Raw genomic sequence first — 13,345 nt, forward strand, 5'->3', positions numbered from 1 at the left:
CTTGGAAGAGTCGGTACGCGAGCAGAGTAGCCGAAATCAAAAGGAGGCGGAAATCAAAAATAATTAAATGAAAAAAATCAAAGGCAAAAAAAGGGGTGCAACACGAGGACTTCCCAAGAGGTCACCCATCCTAGTACTGCTCTCGCCCAAGCAAGCTTATCTTCGGAGTTCTGATGGGATCCGGTGCATTATTGCTAGTATGATCGCACCCATTAGTGTATGCAGAATCAATTTATATAAAGGCTTCATCTCACTTCTCTAGAGCGCTTGAACAATGACGACAGAGGGTGGGTGGGTGGGTTCCGTACGTTTCGCCATCTCCCTTTTAAAGAGATGGACTTGTCACACAGAATAAACAAGACACAAATTTGAGAAATCTCATGAACAAAACACCTCCTTTATAGGTTGAGATCATTCAAAAAAATCAAGATTTCCCTCACAGCACCAGGGCGCCACCGTTCTTTTCATAAAAATTAAATAGAAGCTGCTTGACCTTTGCTATCCAAGAAAGCAGCTCTAGGACCTCTGAAACATCAACAGAACTTTAGTCACCGTTCTTGATAACATGGTCTCTGTTAAATGGTTGATCATATGCATTCTTACCAAGAATAAGCCTTAACTGAAGGTAACTCACATATGCTGTCAATTGTGAGAACTTTACTTTAATAGCATTGTCTGAAACCACAATCAGAATGTTAGTATAAGAATTGTATGTTGGCATTCCCCTTATACAAAACTTGAGTGTTCTAGCTAAAAGTGTGTGAGTGATTTGATCTAAGCATTTGGATCAGTAACACATGACAATGACGCACTGACTCATACGTTTGTTGGGTGAGTTTCAGTCATCACATTGTGCAGAATTAATTATCAGGATTGTTAGGTGTCTTCAATCCTGAGGTCGTCAACTTTTGAAACACTTGTTAGTGGTCTGCATCAATTTCTGCATGCTTGAAAAGTTCTGATAAGTGCTATGCACTCTTCTCGTGCATCCATGTGTTTTCCTTCTTTACATGTCATAGGGTCAGGATTTGAGATATTGTGATAAGTGCTATGCACCTTTCTGTAAGCATCCATGTGGTTGATTTAATTAAGTCATAGTGCTGTGCACTCTCCATGTGGTTGTTTTAATTAAGTCATAGTACTGTGCATTCTTTGTGTCTACATGATGCGCCCATATGCCTTCTTTTTCTTTTTATCTTACAGGCTGGTGTCCCCTCACGTGGACTTGCACTTTGAGCGTTTAACAAAGTTCTTCTAAGCAGTCTGGGTGTATAAAAAGAATGCTTTGGTTCCATAAGTTGCATCGGTTTTGAGGTGTAGTGTCTGAGTTCAATGTTCAAGAGAATAAGTGAGTCATGAGTGTATTCTATTCTTAACATTCTCTTGTATTCAATACCGATGAGTTCAGTTGAGAAAATCAACTATGTTTGAGTTTTCAAGACCGATGTTGTCAAGACAAGTGGAGCACATTTAGAAGCTGTAGACAAATTACTGAGAGGTAGTTCAACTGGCTAAAAGAGTTTAGCTAGAGATAACCGAGTCCAGAGTTATCCGAGAGGTTGTAAGTGTACCTTGTATTTTGTTTACTATTTTATAGTGTGTGCTTAAGCACTTGGCCTGAGGCCCGCAGTTGTTTACCTCATTTTTGAGGGTTTTACTGCGTAAACATTTTCCTGTGTTCTTTACTTTTCTGTTATTTATTCTTATGCTTGCATATGGTAAATGCTTTATACTGTGGTTTGGGATAGATAGGCTTTTCCAATCCCTCAACAACGTCCAGGAAAATTGATTGCAAATAATTGTTAATTGCCTATTCACCCCCCCCTCTAGGCCATTCTAGTACTTTCACAGAATTAAGAAAATATTCAGATAGTATAGTACGAAGTGATAACAATCAATATAATTGAATGCTCATTCTAAAACAGCACCGACTAATTCCCAAACTTGGTTCCTTTCCGTCAAACGTAAAGTGTTGCTAACAAAAAATTAACCTCTGCTGCATTTGTTAAGTTGGAATCAGTACTTGTAATTTAATAAATATTTTGTTCTTTGAAAAACTTCTACACAAGAAGGTTGTTCTCTAGTTAAAAAATGACTTTCCATCGTACCCTTAAAAAGGGCAGGCTAAAAGAAAAAGAATATGGAAACTAATAGTACCCGAGATCAAAATTTACCAGATTCTGGATTCAACTTTGGGGAAAGACCATATAGTGCATATTTGGCATAGGCTAGTATCCTGACTCTTTGTCAATCGCCCAACTTACTAGCAATAGACCTCAATAGTCCACTGAATATAGAGAGAAAGATACAAGAGTAAAGGATGTGAAAAGTATCACAGCATCTTATAAAGAGAGCTGAGGTTGTGCTCATAGCTTACTCTGTACGCAATATTGTGAGGAAGTCAGATGGCAAAGATTCCATAAATGAAGATATGTCCTCCATCTTTAGGGACTGCAGCTCGTGCTTTAATTTCCTTCTCTCTTTAGTTGACATTCCTTTACCAAGAGCCGATGTACTGCAAAACAGGGTAAAAGTGTCATTAATTTGCTCATGTAATCTGTCAACATGTTGTATTAGCTCAAGCTTTTGGAATCGTGATAAACCAACAAACATAATGATATTGAATATATGTATATGAACACACACAAACATTTGGCTACAATATTGCAGGATATATTGATTATGAAGATATAAAAACATATGAAAAGAGTGCATCTGACAAGTGCATCCATGAGTACACACAATTATTAGATAGATAGATAGGTAGATAGATAGATGATGGTAAATATAAATGAGAGAGTTTGCAAGGTTGAAATTATAAATGATGGTGAATGTAGCGATACTTTGGATTATTCAAAATATCACCGAAATCATGGATGCTTATACTGATTACAAAACACATGGTAAATTATTGGTAACTTCAGATGCACAAATTGCCACACAAATTGCCAAAGTGCAGACTTCTGGTGAAAATTTCCAATTTGACTGAAAATTTGCAGAAGTAGCATCTGAGAAGACCCATACATGAGATATGCTTCAATAGAGGAGGTCCTGTACTTTTTCATTTTCTCTGCAGTACGTGTTATTGTATAAAACAGTGTGTGAATTGACCAAAGTCAGCAAACATCTTTTTACACTACCCATGTGCTTACAAATTTGGGATGGAGTGAATTATTGTTAAATTGTAAAAACTGCTATCCCTTGTTGACTGAGGTGTTTCTATGGCTAAGCGCTAAGAGGAGAGGTGTTATCCTGGTGTTCGCTGCTGGTCTCTATTTGTGTAGTGTGAATAGGAGGGAATAACAAAACTTGCAAAGGGAAGAGTTCCATTTTATTTTGTCGGGGTCTTTGTCTAAAGTGCTGTAAATCTAGGGGGGTGAAATTTGCACCCCCCAAATTTACAAACCACACCCACTTTCAATTTTTTTATAATATTTCATCCTAAATCTTTTGGCACTTCCTAAAATACCCTCAAAAGTTGAAATTTTTTTTTCTTCTTTTTGGGTCTTTTCTTCCCTGTCTCTCTTTCTCGCTCTCTCTCTCTCTCTTCTCCAAAATCACAACAACTCTTCCAAAACCACCGGTTATCTGTCTAGCTGTTTGGCAGTCTGGATTTCTGTGGATTGGAAATTTCAATTCCTATCAGAGTAAGATATATAATCATGTTGAATAGATGGGATAAGAGGTGGATATAAAAAGAGTGTGAGGAGCAGCTCGACGGCATGTAGTCGGCGGCGATGACGATAGTGGTGACGGAGAGCATGGTCTGCTCCTTGAGGGCGAGGGAAACGTGGACGCCATCGGCGGGTTTCTGGATCAGGGCGCAGAGGGTTTCGATGAGGCGGTGGAGGGTTTTGGGGAGGGAATCCGGGTCGGATGTGAAGAGCGGGTAGGAGAACTCTTCGAGGAAGACGATGAGCTGGAGCTTCAGAGGGCTTGGTCGATGAGGGTTGGGTTCGCAGAGGTCCACCGGACAATTTTTCAGAACCCAGGGATTTAACACTGCATCAACACACACCATCATCATTATAAACGCAGAGAATGAAGCAAAGGAGATCGAAATCACGACCTGCATGTTTTGGAGCTTGATGTGGCTCCAGATCTGCTTCACGGCCTCGGCGCGAGAGCACTCAGGGGCGCCGCCGAGGAAGCTGCCGAGAGCTGGAGAGATCGAAGTCGGCTTCAGAATGGCAGCGTTCCTGTTGACGTTTCTCTTGGGCTTGATCGCGTCGGCATTAGCGTCTGCTTTGGGCTTCGCCTTCCCCTTCGATTTTGGTGCGGCGACGGCGACCTTGACGGCGGTTCCAGCAGTGGATGATGTGGAGGACTTGGCCGGCAGTGGGAAGAGAAGAACGGGGACCTTGGTGGTGGTCTGGAAGAGAGAGGGGGAGGGTGTTTTAGGAAGTGCCAAAAACTTGGGATGAAATATTATAAAAAAATTGAAAGTGGGTGTGGCTTGTAAATTTTTGGGGGTGCAAATTTCACCCCCCTAAATCTATCTGCACAACTGAATGGAAGATTTATTCTAGGTAAGGTTAGCCATCTTCTCTCTTCTCTCTTTTACTTTCTGTTCCTCTTATGTTATACTTGTAGGACCAAATGATGTAAAGAAAACAAAAGCAATACATCAAAAGAACACAAAAGAACACAACCACATGATATATGTTTCATAGTGGGATGTCATGATTACCATTATTCTGCATATCAATGCTTTGTCCTGCCATGTCAGCTACAGCTTTCAACAACAAAAATTCCAGCAACAACTTGACAACCACAAACGTCCCTTGTCTGCACTCTGCACAGCAACTCCAGAAACCACGAACTCCAGAAGCTGCTAACTCCAGAACCTCCAATGCACCAACACAGAACCAGAAACAAACGAGAAGAAAAAGTCTTCTATGTTATACTACTAGAGCTTTCAGAATGGGACTGATCTTAATGCAAGTCGTAGTTAACACAGGGACTTTTTCCTGATATATATATAGAGGCCTAAACTTAGCCTTGTGCTCATCCCATAAAGAGTCCAAGGTTTGCTTAAGAGTTTATCAGCAGAAGCTTAACGTTTATCACTTACACTTGATGTCAATCAGGTTATTTGACAGATAAGATTCCTACTTCAATTGAGAGACATATACCTCAATTGATAACAGGATAGAGTCCTAGATATGTATTTCTATTGTTTAATTTTCAGATTAAATCAAAGCTTATTAACTTAATGCATTTTAGATAATGACAAGTCTGTTGTAGTATACATGAATCATATTGTAGTATATATGAGTCATAGTATAAATGTCTATATCATGTATAAATAGGCACTTGAGCGTATAGATAAGGTACTTGAGTGTATAATATAGGTATAGAGACTTGTGTGACAAGCTTTATGCCAAAGGGCAACAAGCATGGCAATTATCATCATCACAGCTACCATGTTGAGCTGCAGCTGTAAATCAAGTTGATACCAAGCTTGAGATTATCTTTGAGCTTTCACACTTGTAATGTATTCCTATAAATACCCTCTTGTATGAGATGAATAAACACACATGAATCTCCATTCTCTCTGAATTATTACTCTCTCTATATTTCTGTCAATTTATGCTTGTCCTCAAACACGTTATCAGCACGAAATTGCTCTAGAATTAGAATCGAAATTGTCAAAATAGAGGAAGTTCATAATCCGATTAAAGCCATTTTTCCAAACCTACAAAAAACCTCCAAACCCTAGCACATATCAAAGCCCTTGATCCAAGAAGCCCAGAACCGGTTTCAGAACCGCCAGAACCGGCCGGAAACAGCCTGAACCGGCCACCGGAAAAATTGAACCGCTGCCGAACCGCTGTCGAAGCCCTGCCGAGTCCTGCCGAGATCTGCCGAGAAGCTGCCGAGAGCTGCCGAGCGAGTCCTGCCGAGACCTGCCGAGAAGCTGCCGAGACCTGCCGAGCGAGTCCTGCCGAAAGCTGTCGACAGCACCTGCCGAAAGCTGCCGAGCTCATCTGCCGAGCCCCTGCCGAGCCCCTGCTGCGCAGCTGCCGAACAGCTGCCGAGCTGCTGCCTAGCAGCTGCCGAGCTGCTGCCTAGCATCTGCCGACAGATTCCGACAACTTTCCGGCGACTTTTCCGGCGACTTTCGGAACACTTTTCCGGCGACTTTCGGGACACTTTTCCGGCGACTTTCGGGACACTTTTCCGACAACTTTCCCGGCACTTTTCCGACAACTTTCCGGGCACTTTTCCGACAACTTTCCGGGCACTTTTCCGGCGACTTTCCAAGCCATTTTCCGGCGACTTTCGAGACATTTTTCCTGCAACTTTGTGGTCATTTCCGACAACACTATTTCAAGGATGTCGAATGAACCTAGACTCGATTTTCAAATCCTTGACTCAACAGGTTTGGAATACCATAGTTGGAGAACCGACGTTGAGAACCATCTCACATCGAAAGGGATATTGCCCATCATACAGGCACCAAGTGCGGGCCTTGTGTTCCAACGAACATCCATAAAGCATGCACAAGCAATTATCTTGATGCGACGCCATATGGACAAAGCACTCAAATTAGAGTATATGTCCATCAAAGATGCAAAGGACCTATGGGCAGCGCTAGAAGAGCGCTTTGGTAATATCCAAGATTCCCTCCTCCCTGACTTGAAGGTTCAGTGGAGCAATATACGCTTCTCAGACTTCAAGTCTGTTTCTGAATACAATTCAGAAGCTCTTCGCCTAAAGGCCATGCTAAAGTTCTGTGGAAAACCTATCACAGAAGAAGAGCTAATTGAGAAAACTCTCTCTACCTTCCCCGTCTCAGCAATTATACTATCAAAGCAGCATCACACTGAATATAATGCTGGACGACTGACAAAGTTCAATGAGCTCATCAATCTTTTGTCGGTAGCTGAGAAGCACGACAACATCCTTGTAAAGAATTATAATTCAAGGCCCGTTGGAACCAAAAGCGTTCGTGAGGCGAATTATAATGCACCCAAGAGAGGGCGCAAGGAGCGGTACCCTACTAATAGGGGACATGTATACCCTAATAACAGGGGACATGAAGGACGAACGGGTCCATATAACCGCCCCAACAAAGAAGGCAGCCGCAACTATAGTGCGGGCACACGTGGTGGTAACTACACACGTGGGAGAGGTGGATATAACAACACCATGGGCCGTAACACTGTGGGCCGTGGAGGTCGCACCATACGCCGTGGTAGTAGCAGTAACAACCCGCCTAGGGAATATCCACAACGTGCACCACCTGCACCTCAAATCAAGGGAGGCAACCACAATGACGTGTGTCATCGGTGTGGTTCAATCGAGCATTGGTTTAAGCAATGCCAGGCAAGTACTCAACTAGCTGCACGCTACAAGGAGTACAGGGAAATAAGGGAGCAAGAAGCCAACCTTGCTGAAGAAGAAAATGGTGAAGATGTCAATCTCACCATAGAAGACTTCAAAGCTGTAAATGAAGAGCACGAGGATGCCGCAGACTTTGATTAGAATAGTCTTTTCTATTTTCCAATAAAACGGCAAATGTGCCTTAGTCAATAAATGACAATTGTATTGACTCTTTCTCATGTGGCGTACCTAATGAAGTATGATGTCTAGGAAAGTAATTGAGATCGGGGTATTTAAGCGAGCCTCGCTCCACCAACATCTCTCTACTTCCCTGGTCATATTTCATTGGAATTACCAAACGGATTGAGCAATTACAATTTGTATAAGTTTGATTTTATTTTGGAATAGACTTTGGAAACTTTGATGTAATCATTGGCTTTTTTCCTTATTAATAAAGTATCGCATTATCATTCAATGTCATGGACATATGTTAATATTCCGAACTTTATTTTTTCAGTATGTTTTCGGGAGAATTGGAATGCCTTCTTGATAGTGGCACCACACATACTATATTACGACATAGGCAATTATTCTTATGGATGACGCCTAGTCAAACTTCAGTAACTACGATGGCAGGACCATCACAATTGATTCATGGTCGAGGACCAGCTCAATTTTTGTTGCCAAATGGCACAAATATTAATATCACCGAAGCTCTATATGCTCCAAGGGCTAGAAGAACCCTATTGAGTTTTAAAGATATAAGAGCCAATGATTTTCATGTGGAAACACATAGTGAGAATGGACAAGAGTTCCTTTGCATCACCTCTAATAACTACGGAAATACACGAGTATTAGAGAAACTTATGTGTCGCTCTAGTGGATTGTACGCAACCACTATTAGAGTCATTGAATCCAACCATGTCATGAATAAAAATTTATGGGATTCTGACACATACAGGCTTTGGCACGACCGTTTGGGACATCCAGGTCGTGATATGATGATCCGTATATTAAAAACTTCACACGGACATCCATTCTTCAAAACGAAAAGAAGTACGAACCCAAGAGAGGTTCAAAGAATTACTTCTCAAGCATATCATTCGTTTTGCAAAGCTTGCTCTTTAGCAAAAGTAGGATTGAGACCATCCTATGCAAAGGACACTAAAGAAAATATACCATTCTTGCAAAGAATACAAGGTGATATTTGTGGACCTATCCATCCAACTTGCGGACCATTTAGATATTTTATGGTGTTGGTTGATGCATCGACACGTTGGTCACATGTCATGCTCTTATCCACAAGAAATGCTGCATTTGCTAAACTCCTAGCACAAATCATTAAGTTAAGGGCTCACCACCTTGATCACCCTATTAAGTCAATTCGTCTTGACAATGCTGGGGAGTTTACATCAAAGACTTTTGATGATTATTGCATGTCCATTGGGATCGAGGTTGAACACCCTGTCCCTCATGTACATACCCAAAATGGTCTCGCAGAAGCTGCCATTAAAAGACTTCAAATGGTTGCTAGGGCATTGGTTATGCGCACCAATCTCCCTATTTCTGCTTGGGGCTATGCAATATTGCACGCAGCTGTGCTTATTCGTCTAAGGCCCACTGCCACACAACCCTTTTCTGCGTCCCAGATGGTAACTGGGTATGAGCCAAATGTCTCACACTTACGCATATTTGGGTGTGCAGTCTATGTGCCAATTGCGCCGCCACAGCGCACTAAAATGGGTCCTCAAAGACGATTAGGCCTTTATGTTGGCTATGACTCTCCAACCATTATCCGCTACATAGAACCCTTGACAGGTGATCTATTTACCGCTAGATTTGCGGATTGTCACTTTGATGAGACAGTCTTCCCGTCATTAGGGGGAGACATGAACACTAATGTTCAACAAAAAGGACAGGAATTGTCGTGGTTTGTCCCCACTTTGTCTCATCTTGATCCCCGAACCGCACAGTCTGAAATAGAAGTGCGGAGAATTCTCGATCTTCAGAACGTAGCAGAATCGATGCCTGATGCGTTTTCTGATATCGCTAAAGTGACAAGATCACACATACCTGCTGCAAATGTACCTGCAAGGATTGATGTCCCTAAAAGACATAATGCCATCTCAAGAGTACATGAGAATGGCGCCAACGTCCCCTCTATGGGTGACACATTGGCTAGGCCCACGGCTCCTGCCAGGAAGCGCGGGAGGCCCATAGGTTCGATGGATTCTCGCCCAAGGAAGAAAGCGAGTTTGGCACAAAATAATCCATTAATCATCGATACAAATAATCCATCTCATGAGAATATTCCGGATTATGGTTATGTCCAAGAGACATCATTGGGGGACGCTCCAATGACAGAACCAAATCCAGAGAATAGAGAGATCTCCATGAATTACACTAGTATGCATGTGATGATGGATAGAAATTCTATGACTATTGATGATGCATTTGCATATCATATTGCAAAAGGAATTATAGAATACGATGATATCGAACCTCGCTCCGTTGAAGAATGTCAACGTAGAGCAGATTGGCCTAAATGGAAAGATGCGATCCAGACTGAATTGGATTCACTAACAAAGAGACAAGTATTTGGGTCTATAATGCTGACACCACCAAATATAAAGCCTGTTGGCCACAAATGGGTCTTTGTTAGAAAGCGTAATGAGAAAAATGAGGTTGTTAGATACAAAGCCCGCCTTGTGGCGCAAGGTTTCTCACAACGCCCTGGAATCGACTACGAGGAGACATACTCTCCCGTAATGGACGTTATAACGTTCCGCTACCTTGTCAGTTTGGTAGTTTCCGAAAAACTTGACATGCAGCTTATGGATGTGGTTACAACATATCTCTATGGGGATCTAGATTCAGAGATATATATGAAGGTTCCAGATGGACTTCAATTACCCAAAATCAAGTGGCTCTAAACCACGGAGCGCGTTTTCAATAAGATTAAGACGCTCACTATATGGATTGAAACAATCCGGACGGATGTGGTATAACCGTCTAAGTGACTACTTGATTGGGAAGTGATATGTTAACAATGAAATATGCCCTTGCGTGTTCATTAAAAAGACAAGTTCCGGATTTGCAATTGTAGCAGTTTATGTCGATGACATGAACCTAATTGGAACTCTAGATGAGTTAAAGGAAACTGCTAAATATTTGAAATCCGAGTTTGAGATGAAAGATCTTGGGAAAACACGGTTTTGCCTCGGAATAGAACTCGAGCACCGTAGTGATGGGATTATGATCCATCAGTCAGCATATACTCAAAAATTACTAAGGCGCTTTAATGAAGATAAAGCAAAGCCTGTAAGTACTCCCATGATCGGCCGTAGTCTTGAGCCCACAAAAGATCCGTTTCGTCCAAGGGATGAGGACGAAGATTTATTAGAGGCTAAAATACCCTATCTAAGTGCGATAGGCGCATTATTGTATTTAGCTCAATGCACAAGACCGGATATCTCATTCGCAGTGAACTTGTTAGCTCGACATAGTTCTGCGCCAACACGCCGTCATTGGATTGGCATAAAGACAATCTTTCGATACTTAAAAGGTACGATTGATATGGGCTTGTTTTATCCCTACAGAGAGAAAAGAAAAGACGGAAGCATGGGATCAGACCCCAAGAGGCAAAAAGCCATCTTCCGTAATGTAGACGCCAGTGACACCGTCCATGGTGACCGACGTTCTCCTCCTCCCCTCCATCAAAATGATAATGATGTGTTGATGGGATTTGTTGATGCAGGGTATCTCTCTGACCCTCATAAAGGTCGATCCCAAACAGGTTATGTCTTTACCATGGGAAGCACGGCGATATCTTGGAGATCTACAAAACAGACCCTTGTTGCTACTTCCTCAAATCATGCAGAGATTATTGCTCTACATGAAGCTGTGCGTGAATGCATATGGCTAAGGTCTATAAATAGACATATTCGAGGAACTTGTGGTTTGAAGTTCACCACAAATGAGCCTACATGCATTTATGAAGATAATGCAGCTTGTATTGAGCAAATGAAATTAGGTTTCATCAAGGGCGACAATACCAAGCATATATCACCGAAATTCTTTTACAATCAGCAACAGCAAACACTTCTAAAAATTGAAGTAAATCAAATCCGATCAGAGGATAATGTAGCGGACTTATTTACTAAGTCGTTACCAAAATCCCCTTTCGAGAAACATGTGAAGAGCATCGGATTAAGAAGGTTATCCAAACTCCCATGATCTTCAGGGGAAGTCTAAATCAGGGGGAGTATCCAGAAACATACTCCACACTCAACGCGCGTTGTGCTCTTTTTCTCCTTCGACCAAGGTTGTTTTTTCCCACAGGGTTTTATTACTTGGCAAGGTTTTTAACGAGGCAATTTCGAAGCGCACGGCCTAGACAATGCTATTAAACATGAAATATCCAAGGGGGAGTGTTGTAGTATACATGAATCATATTGTAGTATATATGAGTCATAGTATAAATGTCTATATCATGTATAAATAGGCACTTGAGTGTATAGATAAGGTACTTGAGTGTATAATATAAGTATAGAGACTTGTGTGACAAGCTTTATGCCAAAGGGCAACAAGCATGGCAATTATCATCATCACAGCTACCATGTTGAGCTGCAGCTGTAAATCAAGTTGATACCAAGCTTGATATTATCTTTGAGCTTTCACACTTGTAATGTATTCCTATAAATACCCTCTTGTATGAGATGAATAAACACACATGAATCTCCATTCTCTCTGAATTATTACTCTCTCTATATTTCTGTCAATTTATGCTTGTCCTCAAACAAAGTCCAATATTTTTCCAACAATACTCCTAAAAACATTGAGGGGAATAGACATATTAAGTTCCTTGCTTCCTTTGGGCTTCCTTATCTAAATAATTTAAGGGTGGTGTTCCCTTTTGTTTGATTGATCTTGATTGCCTGATTGGGTTGCTAATTTGAATAAATAATGTTTTTCTGTTTTGGTTGATGCCAAGTTAGTGGCTTTGCTGCTTCTTGCGGAGTGTTTCAGATGGACCTCTTGTCCATCATGTACTGTAATTTCCTTCTCCTTTTATAATAGTATATTCGCGTTCCTTAAGAAAAAGTGTTAAACCCTATAACTTAACCTTTAATCACCATGCATCCCTAAAATCAAGTTAAGCCCTTTTGTTACAGATGAGAAATTTTTACATCCTAGGGCAGGTCATCTGAAATGCCAATCTGTATCATAGAGAGGTATACATATGTCATGCCGCAACCTAAGTGGAAAAGATAAAGTTGGACCTCCTCGTTGGGCTCTGATATTAGAATATTAGATGCATGCCAAGTAGACTGTATACCTAAGTGAAGTTCAAGTGAATACCATAAAATGTAACCATAGTTTAAGAATTTAAACATGCTCAGGATGCAAATCAAATCCACTTTATTAGATTAAATGATTGACTTTTATATTTTATAGTATGAATGGTATCCATGTATCATTTCAAACTTTAATTTAAATGGTCACATTCAGGTAAACCTAAAAAGATGAAGGTAATTTATATTTCTAGAGCAGAATTTGTTTGTCTCATATTGTTAATCACTATTTCAAGTAAACTAACAAATAAAAACAATCACCTGTCAACAGTTCTTCCTGTAAAAATGACAGGAAAGTATTTAGAATACTTTGCAACTGTTGGAAAGTATATCTCGCAGCATTGAATTGGGATTGTCTTGATATGCAAGAATATATTTGTATTAAGTAGTTTTGATTTGTTAGTATAGTCTTTGATTCCAATTGTAACTGTGATAACTGTCTTTCCTTACTGGTCTCCTAACTTGTTGGAGAACCACAAGAAATGCAGTAGGTGCCTTGTATATATGTTACAGGATTGAATACAATTAACACAATTTAGCCAAAACATCTTTTCCTATATGGTATCAGAGCAGGAATAATTCCTGGCTCTTCTTCTTCTCTCTGCCGCCACTAGCAGTCTCTCCATTCCAAATTTCCAATTTTTTCCTGCCAATTACAAGCA

The 13,345-nt window shown here is 40.9% G+C and overlaps 1 long non-coding RNA gene and 1 other non-coding gene across 4 annotated transcripts; both read right to left on the reverse strand.

Moving 5' to 3' along the window:
• Nucleotides 1-92: 92 nt before the first annotated feature.
• LOC133723994 (5S ribosomal RNA) lies at nt 93-211 on the reverse strand. Its single transcript, XR_009853413.1, has one exon. It is a non-coding gene; the product is annotated as a 5S ribosomal RNA (ribosomal RNA).
• A 109-nt stretch (nt 212-320) lies between these two features.
• On the reverse strand, nt 321-13,000 carry LOC133723573 (uncharacterized). 3 transcript variants are annotated; one of them, XR_009853134.1, is made up of 4 exons: nt 12,945-13,000; nt 2,175-2,515; nt 604-675; nt 321-525 (listed from the first exon to the last, which is right to left on the reverse strand). It is a non-coding gene; the product is annotated as an uncharacterized LOC133723573 (long non-coding RNA). The 3 variants fall into 3 exon arrangements; XR_009853133.1 differs by lacking the exon at nt 12,945-13,000 and having other exon boundaries at nt 2,175-2,287; nt 2,378-3,435; XR_009853132.1 differs by lacking the exon at nt 12,945-13,000 and having other exon boundaries at nt 2,175-3,435.
• Between the last annotated feature and the right edge of the window lie 345 nt (nt 13,001-13,345).

This window comes from Rosa rugosa, chromosome 7 (genome assembly GCF_958449725.1).
Source record: "Rosa rugosa chromosome 7, drRosRugo1.1, whole genome shotgun sequence".
NCBI lineage: Eukaryota > Viridiplantae > Streptophyta > Magnoliopsida > Rosales > Rosaceae > Rosa > Rosa rugosa.